Raw genomic sequence first — 12,435 nt, 5'->3', positions numbered from 1 at the left:
CAGCCTAAACAACAAAGCTGGGGGAGGGGGGGTTTCCTGCAGGTGACAAACACAAAAGCCCAGATTTCAAACGGGATGAAATGCCGAGGCTCAACACCTGCACTGCATGAGTGGCCAAGAGGTAAACCAAAAAGTCTGCTCACCAACACCTGCTCGGTGATCCAACTTTTTAACCCTTTCTAGCCACCGATTGATTTTCTTATTTAAAAAAGGAAAGACTGTGCTAGGGCAGTGACACAAACAGAATATTAATCCAAAGTAAGACAGGACACAGAGGAAATACTAAATTTGTGCCTGCAGTAGCAAAAGTATTTGAGTTTCATACTCATACTATGAGAGGCTACTTGCTACTCGGAGGGATTTTTCTTGCAATGGAAATAAGTTTTGAATTCTTCACAGCTACAAAGAGTCCACAATATTACTCTCAGCAAGGTAGGGAATTAAATTTGTTTTCTTTATCTATATTTTTACATCACACCCTTCACTGTAGTGTATCCATCCACTTCACAGAGTTCGTTGCCAAAAAAATCAGTGGTCTAATTTTTCTCCCTACCTTTCTGAGGCAGTTGTGATTTGATTAACAGCCCTCTTGAAATAATTCGGCTCCAGTTGAGTCCAAACATGTATCACATTGGAACTGATCTTGGAGTCTTTATATAGTCAATATTCATGCTGAAGCCAGTGTGACCTGTGTGCGTGCAAGGCCATCAGACTCAGTCCCTTACCCCAGTTTTGGCTGAAGTTCATCATTATCATTTCTGATATTGCCACCAAGCATGAAAATATGTCCTTAAAGGAGAAAATGTTTTCCACATTTCTTGACTTAGACATTGTCATGTATGGAATCAATTCTGAAACTTAGGGGCAAATTATTAGGTCCATAGTCTAGTCCACTCGGGCAAATTGTCATTGGATACAATAGCAGTTTGCCTAAATTAGGCCTGAAGGCTTGTCTACATGGGTAAATTATACCAATATAAGCTAAGGTATGAATTTCAACCAATACAGTTATACTTGCATAACCATGCCCCACCCCATCATACGGGCACTCTTATTCTGGTAGAAGAGTGGCTATTTCGTCTTAATTTATGTCACTTAGGAATGGGTTTGAGCTAAACCAAAGAAACCAACTCTACCAGAATAAGTGTCCCCCTACGTGGGATAGGGGCATTATTCCAGTTTAACTATACTAGTATAACGAGTAAAATTTTCCATGTAGACAAGGCCTGTGTAAAAACTGAGGGTCAGATTCTGATCTCACCTACACCACAGTTTATCAAGACTCATCCCTCTGAAGCCAATGACTTTATTCCTGGTTCTGTCAGTGTATCAGAAAGCAGAATGGGGCCTGGAATAAAGTGGTCAGGATTTAACCACAGAAAATTTTGTAAGAAATGTGTGAGAGAGACCAGAAGTACACTCCCTCAAGAGTGCATTTGGGTTTCTTGCTGAAAACTGGCGCAAAGTTATTCAGGGATGACACAGCAAACCGTTTTCTTCGTGTTCTGTGACCGGCGCAGGTAGGAAGATTCTGCAAAGTTTTTAAAAAATATCACTTCTCCAAATACATTGTTAAGGCTTGGCATGCGTACCAGTGTGACCATTTTTCCCCCTTTTTCAAAGACATGGTATCCTGGCACTTGTGACGTTACCCACATGGAAAAAAGAAATGGCAAAAGAAGGGTCTTATGGCCTTTCCACCTCTTTTAACCACTCTCCTAACCTACATTTGAACTTTGCAGTAGTTAAAATTCTGATGGAATTGGCCTCTTTAAATGGAGCTAAACAGTGCTGACAGTGTTGGGATAAAGATTTGAATGTGCTAATAGGTTTTAGTGTCTGATACTTTTGATAATCTGGCCTTAGGTGTCATGGGTCTCTCTGGGTGAATTCCATCTGTCCCATAAAGTTATGTATTGAAACATAATGCATCTCTTTGATCTCCTCCTGTGTGGAGACACTAGCGTTCCATAAAGTCAACAGAATGCTCTCAGTTACTGAAAAGTCAGAACTAGTACTTGTTGATTGGCAAGACTATAACACTTATTAGTGTCAGTAAACAGTAGACACCCTTTCCTCCCTTGTTTATGTAAAGTTTCAGTGACATACTGTGATCCTAACAATACTGGCAACAGTTACATTCTTTATTACCAAGACAAAACAAAATAGCAGTGGATCATGCCAGTATGGTTTAAAGTAGGATTGTAAAACAAACATTAAGGACCAAATTCTGTTCTAAATTACACCGGAGTACATTCATGAAATATGGGAATAATTATACTTACTCATCTTTGGAAAGTAGTTTAAGATCTGTGGAGGGAAAGTTTGATATATTGGAAGCACTGAGTGGTTATTATTATTTATTTTTACTTATTAATGGTGATTTGCACACATGTAGCTGAAAGCAGAGTCAGACTAGGTTTACAATTCTTTTTGCACTTTTTGACTGAGGACCACCTCTCAATGTATATGTTTTGAAATGCAACAAATTAAACTATGCCTGATTTCATCACTAATTGTATTTTTAATTACAAGATTTAAACCTCAGAAAATATCATATATGGAATTGCTTATACTATAAGACAAAAATATCTTGGGTCAGGACTTCAGTTGTGCCTGGTGCAGCTGAGGAGGAGGGATATAAATGGAGTTTTAAGACAACGTTACTTCCCACCCAATGATGAACCTCAGCCATATCCCTTTCCCAGACACCCAACCAGCCAGTAACTGGTATAGGAGCCACTAAGGTGGGTCACCATCCTCCAGAGCATCTCCTGTACAGGGGAAATCCAAAAGGAGATGGATCCCAGCCTGCTTCCAACTATCCTGCAAAAAAACCCAAAACACACGAAGTGCGAGGAGCCCCTACAGAGATGTAATCCAGGAGCTCTCCTCACCCTGTCCCAGCTCCACATAGCAGAGCAGCACTGTCTGAAGATCTTCACACTGACAGGAAGAGGCAGGATTTTCCCTTAGTAACTTGCAGTTCACAGAGGAATTCTGTTTTATTGCCAGAAGTAGAAACCAAGTGGCTGGACTCCTAGCCCTGTGCCTTTAACCACAAGAGGTTCTTTAATGTCTCTGTGAAATCACTTTGGATCAACAACTTTCCTGGACCATTGTGGCAATGTTAAGCAGCATTCAGGGCTATGCATTTGGCACGGAGATGCTGCTGGTGTCAAAAATAAATCTCCAGTGAACTGTAAGATGGGACTGTGTTTACTTTATTGTTTATTTCTTCAGGAAACTTTATTCATTGTATTCATTTGATTAGACATTTCATTATATGCAAACCTTAGCAAAGGGATAAGTTTTTCATTGTTGTATGCACATAACTCCAGTTACGATGAGTGAGTGTTATGCTCAAACTTTCAGTTGTGAATAAACCCTTAAGTCTTTTTCCACAATTACAGATTTCCTGAATTTATGGTAGTTTTGTGACATATTGTACCACATGTGTCCAAAACAACAAGAGTGCAATACTGTGAGAGAAATGTTTTCATGTAATTTATAGTTATTTCATTAGATGGCAGTACACCATTCAAAACAAAAGTTTGATTTTTTTTATTTTTACAGAATATATGTGCATTTCACATTCCCTCACAATACTTGGTTGATTTTAAATTAGGGGGCAAACAAAACGTTTATAAAGAAAATTTTACTTTTACAACTTTATGATGTGCAAATCCAACAGGTGGAATTGTATCTTAATATTAAAGTGAAATGTTAAGTGTCAATAACCATGCATGACACAGTGAGTGTTCAGATATCAAAGTTATTATTTCTTTTGCAACAAGGTAATAGCTTTTGATAAGGATATATCATTTGCTTTCATAGTTAATTCCTTGGGTCTAGCCAGCTTATTGGTGCAGGACCCAACAAGGTGAGGATAAAGGTGATTCTAAGCACCTCTTTATACTTCCTTGATCTTTGGGCTACGTGAAGGCCAATTCAGCCCCTGATGAAACTTAGAGCAGCCTCAGGGTTGTTCTAATTTGTGCCAAGCTGCAATGGTGGCTAGCAGCCAGGGATCACCAAACCACAGCCTCACTCCAGCCACAGGACCATTATACTGTATGTCTTATCCCATGAGCTTAAGAGAGGGCATAGGATAGAGCTGACTATGCCTGTTCTATACCAGTGGGGATTTCTGTGTGCTGTGTAAGTCAGCTTGACTGCTTTGCACTGCTGCACTGGTGCAAAGCAGACTCTATGGAGACAAAGATATGGTCCATTATTTTGAAGAAGGAGATATTACTTCTCTGACACTATTTCTCTAGGACAGAGATAATCACCCGAAAAATACTGAGGGATTCTTCTTTCTTCCCTTCCACTCCTCTTCTCCCCGTACCTGTACATATCTGTAACAGACAGAAGAGGATAGGTACTGTATTAAAATGATAGTAGAATTGCTGTTTGGGGGATGGCATATCTAAGAATATTGATATTCTAGATCAAACAGGCAAGATATTTTACTTACTCACTGCCCTTGCATTGTTTTACATTTCTGAGTTTACCAAACCAGTCATTCCTGGAATGGTTTTGCAGTGCAGGCCAATGATAATTTGCTGACTGTCAAGAAGAGTCTTGTTTCACAGAGTTCAGTTTTTTAGTATTTCTCATTATGCTTCACATTAAGTAATTAAGTGGTACAGATAGCCTTACTTAGGACCTTTGCACTGCAACAAATTTTATCCACAGCTGAAATTTCAGTTCTCTAAAACAAGTTCCCTAGCGCTGCACAAACTTTCTCATAGTTATTCTTAATACAAAAGAATATCTAGACAGCTTCCCGTGACTGTACTGCTTTATCCTGGGTTGATGACAAAAGCCAGAACCTGAACTGGTGTAGCTCCATTTACGTCAAAAGAGCAACATCAGTTTACGCCAGAAAAGGACATTGCCCAAAATGTTCTAACTTCACATATATGCTCATTTAGACCCATAGCATTTTTGATGCTGTTGTTCATGCTCCAGGTGTCATTATGGCTGTTACTGTCAAGTGTCACATTCTCCAAGAGATTGTTTTTCAGGAATGTACTCTGTTGCATAAGCAGTGTACATATTCTGATCTCTGAAATGTATGTGGACTACCTCCTTTTGTTTCCCAGATTCTATGTGCAAAGTGCTTCCTGCACTCTGAGTCATTCCATCCTTCCAGTAATCTGCACTTTCCGTCAGTAAGGTTTCAGCCATGCTCCAGGAAAAGGCAGATAAAGCAATATAGCCAACATCTGTCCTTCCCCATCTTTTCCCTTAGTCTTACCTGTTCTGATAGCAACAGAATTTGTGCTGGGAAAGCTTCACTCCTAGTAAGAACTGCTGCATTGTTTCCTTTGAGTTTAAATTCACTTTGCAAATTATAAAACAAACAGTACAGGTGCCTGATAAGAGAGAGCATCTGGTTTTAAGTTGCATTATCACTCCAGGAGTAAGTATACAAACAGTCTTAGGTGATGACACTATTAGGTGAGACACTATTAAAGGTATAACAACTAGCTTGATGCAGAGCTAAGATAGGCAGAATACTAAAAGGCCAATACGGCTCCATCAGGAACTCTCTAATAACCTGAAAATCAAAGAAGAATCCTATAGAAAGTGGAAACATGGACAAACTGCTAAGGACAGATACAAAAGTATAGCACAAGCATGTAGTGACAAACTCAGAAAGGCTAAGGACAAAATGAGTTAACCATAGTATGGGACATAAAAGGCAATAAGATGTTCTATAAATACATTAGAAGCAAGAGCAAGAAAAAGGAAAGCATTAAGTCTTCTACATAGTAGAGAAGGAGATTACATCAAGAAGGCTGAGGTGTTGAATGCCTATTTTGCTTCAGTCTTCACTGAAAAGGTTAATGGTGACCAGATGCTTACCGCATTTAATATTAACAATAAGGGGAAGGAACACAAGCCAGAATAGGGAAAGAACAGTTTAAAGGGAAAGAACAGTTTAAAGTACATGTAGATAAGTTAAATGTATTCAAGTCAGCAGAACCTGATGAAATTCATCATAGGAGACTTAAGGAACTAGCTGAAGCAATCTCAGAACTGTTAGCAATGGTCTTCAAGAACTCATAGATGACAGGTGAGGTGCCAGAGGACTGGAAAAGGGAAAACATAGTACCTATCTTTACAAAGGGGAACAAAGAAGACCCAGTGATTTATAGACCAGCCAGCCTAACTTGGATCCCTGGAAAGATACTGGAACAAATAATTAAACAATCAGTTTTTAAGCATCTAGAGGATAATAGAGTTATAAGTAATGGCCAACATGGAGTTCTCAAGAACAAATCATGCCAAAACAACCTAATTTCCTTCTTTGACAGAAGACATTACTGGCCTACTGCATGGAAGCAGGGGGGGGGGGAGCAGTAGAAGTGATATATCTTGATCTTAGTAAGGCGTTTGACACAGTCCCACATAACATTGTCATAAGCAAACTAAGGAAATGTGGTCTACATGAAATTATAAGGTGGGTGCATGACTGGTTGGAAAACCATACTCTAAAGTATAATCATCAGTGGTTTGCTGTCAAACTGGGAGGACAAAGTGGGGTCCCACAGGGATCTGTCCCTGGTCTGGTACTGTTCAATATGCTTATTAATGACTTGGATAAAAGGAGTGGAGAGTATACTTATAAAATTTGCAGATTACACCAAACTGGGAGAGGTTGCAAACACCTTGCAGGGCGGGATTAGAATTCAAAATGACCTTGGCAAATTGGAGAATTGGTCTAAATTTTACAAGATGAAATTCAGTAAAAAGACAAGCGCCAAGTACTACACTTCGGAAGGAAAAATCAAATGCACAACTACAAAACGGGGAATAACTGGCTAGGAGTTAGTACTCCTTAAACGGATCAGGTGGGGATAGTGGATTACAAATTGAATATGAGTCAACAGTATGATGCAGCTGTGAAAAGGCTAATATCATTCTGGGCTGTATTAACAGAAGAGTCATATACAAGACACAGAAGGTAATTATCCTGCTCTACTTGGCACTGGTGAGGCCTCAGCTGAAGTAATGTGCTCAGTTCTGGGCGCCGCACTTTAAGAAAGATATGGACAAATTGGAGGGAGTCTAGAGGAGAGCTATAAAAACGATAAAAGGTTTAGAGAACCTGGACTATGAGGATCGGTTTAAAAAACTAGGCGTGTTTAGTCTTGAGTAAAGAAGACTGACAAGGAACTTGAAAACAGTCTTCAGATATGTTAAAAGGCTGTTACAAAGAACACAGTGATTGATTTTCTCCATGTCTACTGATACTAGGACAAGAAGTAATGGGCTTAAACTTCAACAAGGGAGATTTGGTTAGATATTAGGATAAAGATAGTTAAGCTTTGGAACAGGCTTCCAAGGAAGGAGATGGAATCCCTATCACTAGAAGTTTTAAAAAAACTGGTGTACAAACACCTGTCAGGGATGTCCTATATATATCTGGTCCTGCCTCAGCACAGAGGGCTGAACTAGCTGACCTCTCGAGTTCCCTTCCAGCCCCACAGTTCTATAATTCTTTGTGGCAATAGGCCTCTAACTGTCTTTCCTCCTCAAATGTGATGGGGCATACTCCCCATGTCAGCTCAGATAGTGTTAATGAGGGCCTGAGAGGCCAGTTAAATCACCTGGCATCAATTGAGAGAAGAAGGACCAGGGTTAACTGACAGTGAAGCCCAACTGGGGAACAGCTGGGCAGCACTATAAAGACAAGAAGCTGAGAGCAGAAAAGGGCTAGAAGCTCACTGGGCTCTGGGCTGGAAGGCCTGGAGGAGGAAGGGCTGGTGGAAGGAGCAGCGGTGGCGGTCGGGGCAGCAAAAAAAAAAGTGTTGGGTGGGAGGTTTGAGGGAGATGGAGAATTTTATGACCCCAAATAATCTGGAAACTGAAGAAAAGTCTGTTAGAGAGAGAGAATGAACACAAAGTAGGGAGAAAAAAGAAAATAGAAGCAGAATTATGATGATGATGATTTTAGTGAAAAAAGCCAAGTTGAGGAAAGAAATAAACCAAAGTGTTATAATTGTAAGATTCCTAGCCAAAGAAATAAGAGTAGGCAATGTTAACCCTGTGAAAGTAACTGACTGAATTAAAAACAGCATAGAGGATATCATAATAGCCAGGAGGTTGCAAGATGGGGATCTTTCAGTTAAAAGTATAAGCAAAGAGCAGGCTGATAAACTGCTAAAAACTAAAACTTTACAGAAGGTTAAAATAAGTTAACTGCTACCAAAGTATTTCACCAGAACAAAGGGGTAGTATACAAAGTACCACTGGGCCTGACCAATGATGAGATAAGTAATCAGCTATCTTCTGTGCTCTGTTACTAATACTCTAATTAATAAAAGAGGAGAATAAAACAAGCCATCAAGTTCTGTCCTGATTACATTTAAGGAGGGACTCGACCTGAAAAAGTAATACTAAGGTATCAGATATTTAGAACCAAGCCATATATTCCTCCTGCCATAAGAAGGGATAAGTGCCAATGGTATGGCCATGTAACAAATGTTTGTAATGGGAAAATGAGATGCAGTAAATGTGCAGGGTTAGCAGTCCTATGAAAATTGTATAGAAGGGATGGAGAGCATGTGTAGTAACTGTGGTGGGAGTCAGAGTCCAGCATATGTACTGCAACAAGACCAGCTAAAATGATACAAAAGACAAAAATTGTTAACATATTTTATGCAGAAGGTATAAGAAGAATCTCAAAACCTCAGGCAGAAAACGAAGAGAAAATCAGCACAGGAACTGATGGGAACTGTAGATATGGCCTCATTCTATAAAAGATATGATAAACACTGCAGATGAAAAGAGAGGTTTATTGCATTTATGATAGAACTGATAAATTGCACATCAAATTGGGAGGGGAATATACAAAATTAAAATTATAGCAAGGACAATGGAAAACTATTTCTATGTTCGCAAGTTGTCAATGAATTGTATTCATGCAACCTTAAATGAGGATAATGGTGAAATAGGATTAGTGTGGGAACCACAATCTTTTGTTGGAATGGTCACAGTTTGATAGCACAAGCTCAAGAACTAAGAGAAAAATATACTGGGAATAAGAATTAAACCAGATATCATAAGTATCCAGGAAACACGGTCAGTTGGAAAGCTCGCTTTTAAAATTCCAAGGTATATTGCCATTAGACAATAGACAAAAAGTAGGTAGAGGAGGAGATGTTTGTACTTTCATATAGGCCTGGTCTACATTAGAATTATACATTGGTAGAATTACATCTCTCAGGGGTGTGAAAAATCCACATGCCTGAGAAACGTAGCTATACCGACCCAACCCCCAATGTAGACAGCGCTAGGTCAACAGAAGAATTCTGTTAACCTAGCTACTGTCTCTTGGGAAGGTCGATTAGCTATGTCAATGGGAGAATCCTTCCCGTCAGCATATGTATTGTCTACACTGAAGCACTACAATGGCGCAGCTGCAGCAGTGTTTTAAGTGTGGACAAGCCCTAAACTATATAGAATTACAGAATGAAAAAGTAAGTCTCAAATATAATGTTGTTGAGATCCCAATGCAGAAGAGAAATATTTCTTTAAGGATTTATAATACATACAGCTCGTGAGGGAAATTAGAAAGCTCAGAATAACAAGAAATAGCAAAGAACACAAAAAGACCATACATTACATACAGTGACCGAAACAGTCATAATAAGTTGTGCAGAAGCAGGGCAACTGATAGTAATGGTGCCTGTCTAGAAAGGCCCATAGACAAAAAACAATCTTGTGGTTTTAAGTGATGGCACCCCAGCTAGATTTAATGCAGCAGATGGTAGGTTTTCTTGCTTAGACCCGGAATCATAAACAGATATTGCAAGCAAATGCATAAGGAAGAAGGAAATACATAAGGAAGAAGGAATGGGGAGTGATCGTTTCCCTATCTTATTACTTTTCTAGGACAAGGTTGAAGGCAATGTAAAGTTACTCACCTGGAATTTTAAGAAAGCTAACTAGGAGATATTTACATATAAATGTACTGAATTTGTGAATGATCACTGTGTGAGAGTGGTGACAGAGAATTTCAATGACAATGTAATAAAAGGGATAATAGCAAGAGCTACTGTAGCCAGACCTAAGATATTGAAGTACCCCAAAACTCACTTCTGCAGTGGAAATCAAAAGCACAAAGAATTATTAAAAAAAAAAATCAAAGAGAGTTGGAGGAAGTATTGTGGGGGGTTAAAGAAAGATACCAAAACACACAAAGCATGTTAATACACAAAAATACAGAAATACACAAGCATGTTAGAAGAATTCATGGAATTCAGAATAAGAGTAGTGACTTCCCAATCTTGTTGGGCCTGCCAAAATAGTTAGAAGTTCTGATAATGAGAAAGCAGAACTTTTCACAGAAATTTTCCAAAGGGTGAGTAATGATGACAATCAAAGTTCAGTTTCACCATATTAAAAGGCAATGCATCAAATAGAGGCATGAACTATTATGTAGTGGGGGAAAAACTTGAAGATACTATACTGAATGGAAGGTCTTATGTGCAGGAATTTGAGAAAGCTATTGATATAAGCAAAAATACATCACTGGGTAAAATTAATGCATGCAATGTAATGTTTAGTTATCTTCCTGAAAGCAGTTTGAGGGTTCCTTTGGAATTGTATAATATTATATGGGAACAAGGAGTGACACAAAGCATTACAAGAGATTTCAAACTGGGGAAATGCTTGGGTTTTAAGGTCTCCATTGCTAGAACCAAAAGACTGATCTTTACAAAAAGGAAAGCTACAAAGGAATATAAACTGTGTCTGTACAGCTAGATAAAGATTAAAGGTTTAAATTCCTAGGGACAATATTTGATGCTAAATTATTTTGGAAAGATAATATAGACTATGTTAAAAATAAATGCAAGAGAAGAATCACCTGCTTAAAAGGGTTGCGGGGACTAATTGGGGGGCAGATGAGAAGACACTGCTGAAGGTATTTAAAACCTTAATCAGACCAGGTATCGACTATAGCTGCCAAGCTCTAGGGTCAGCATCAAAATCAGAATTAAAAAAATTAGATTTAATAGTGCACTATGCGTTGCGTGCAGTGCATTTTTTACAACACACATATGCGCACTACAGATAGCTGCTAGTGAAATGCCAGTTACACTACAAATGAAACTACTGGTCCTAACTTCCTGGGCGAAACTTAATGGGAATTGCAATGATGAAAGTAACAAACAAATTTATGAGGATTGTTGCAAATACAGTAGGCAGACTAAAGCACAGGATCTTTGAACTCCACATGCTGTTTGGGTTAAAACATGGATGCAGGAGTTAAAAGACAAGGAAAAACTCAAAGTCAAAACTTTTGGTCATGGGATGGAAAGCCACATGTCCAAATGTGGATTTGGATTTATTCTATAAACTTAAGGGTAAAAAGGAGACAATGGGTATATAAAAAAAAATGAAGTGTACTAGTATATAGATGAAAAGTAGATTGTGTCAAATATATACAGACAGGTCCAAACAAGAAGAGTAGGGATGGCACATTGTACATCAAAACTGGGAATTAGTGCAGCTAAAAGAATATCCAATTTTGTAGCTGTCATGACAAACAAACAAGCAGCAATTAATGCTAGTGTTAAACTGGATCTGGGATGTATGCCCAGCAGCAGAAGTCATTTTTTTGGACTCAGTATCAGGCCTTATGGCAATAAAAAAAAGGGGGGGTGTCAGTATGTAGAAGAGATTTAATCAATGAAATTTTATTTCTAACGTCAGTTCAGATGGGGATACATGTGGCATTAGCTTGGATCCCACTGCATATGGAGAATGAAACGGCAGACAAAGCAGCTACAAGCACTGTAAGACATGGAAGGATAGACATAGAAATACTCTTGAGTAAACAGGAATTCAAAAGTTTTAGTACAGAAAAAATTAAAAGAATGGCAAAAAATTTGGATCAATGAAAAATGAGGAAGAACATTTTTTGCATTGTGCCCTAGAGTTGAGGATAATGGCGTTCTTCAGGGCCTGGATAGGAAAATGAAGTGAATTGGTTTAGTATACTAACTGACCATTCTGACTTAAATGAAACTTTTTTTCAAATAAAAAAACCCACAAAGATGTACTATGTGCATGCTCTAAGGTAGAAGAAACAATTGATTACCAATTGTAATTGTAAAGCTTACATTGTAATTGTAAAGCTTGATTACCAAGCTTTTTGAGGAATTTAAATGGCTTAAGATAACAAATGGTATATTAATGTTTAGTAACAATATCAGGGAAATGAGATAGTATTAGAAAGGCATGGTTACAATACCTGACAGACATAGGGTAGAACAAGAGAATATAAACTGCTAGGTATTTAAAAATTATAGTTGGTGGCAGGTGTAGACAATCCAGATAAGTCTGTTTCTCCATGGAAAGAAAAAGAAAAGAAAGGAGTCTAAAATAACTCCCTGGCATCATGCTTTTCTG

The sequence above is a fragment of the Lepidochelys olivacea genome (assembly GCF_965140295.1).
Source record: "Lepidochelys olivacea isolate rLepOli2 genome assembly, chromosome: 4".
NCBI classification, from domain to species: Eukaryota; Metazoa; Chordata; order Testudines; family Cheloniidae; genus Lepidochelys; species Lepidochelys olivacea.
The sequence above is the reverse complement of the archived record's forward strand: the minus strand, read 5'-3'. Positions refer to the sequence as shown.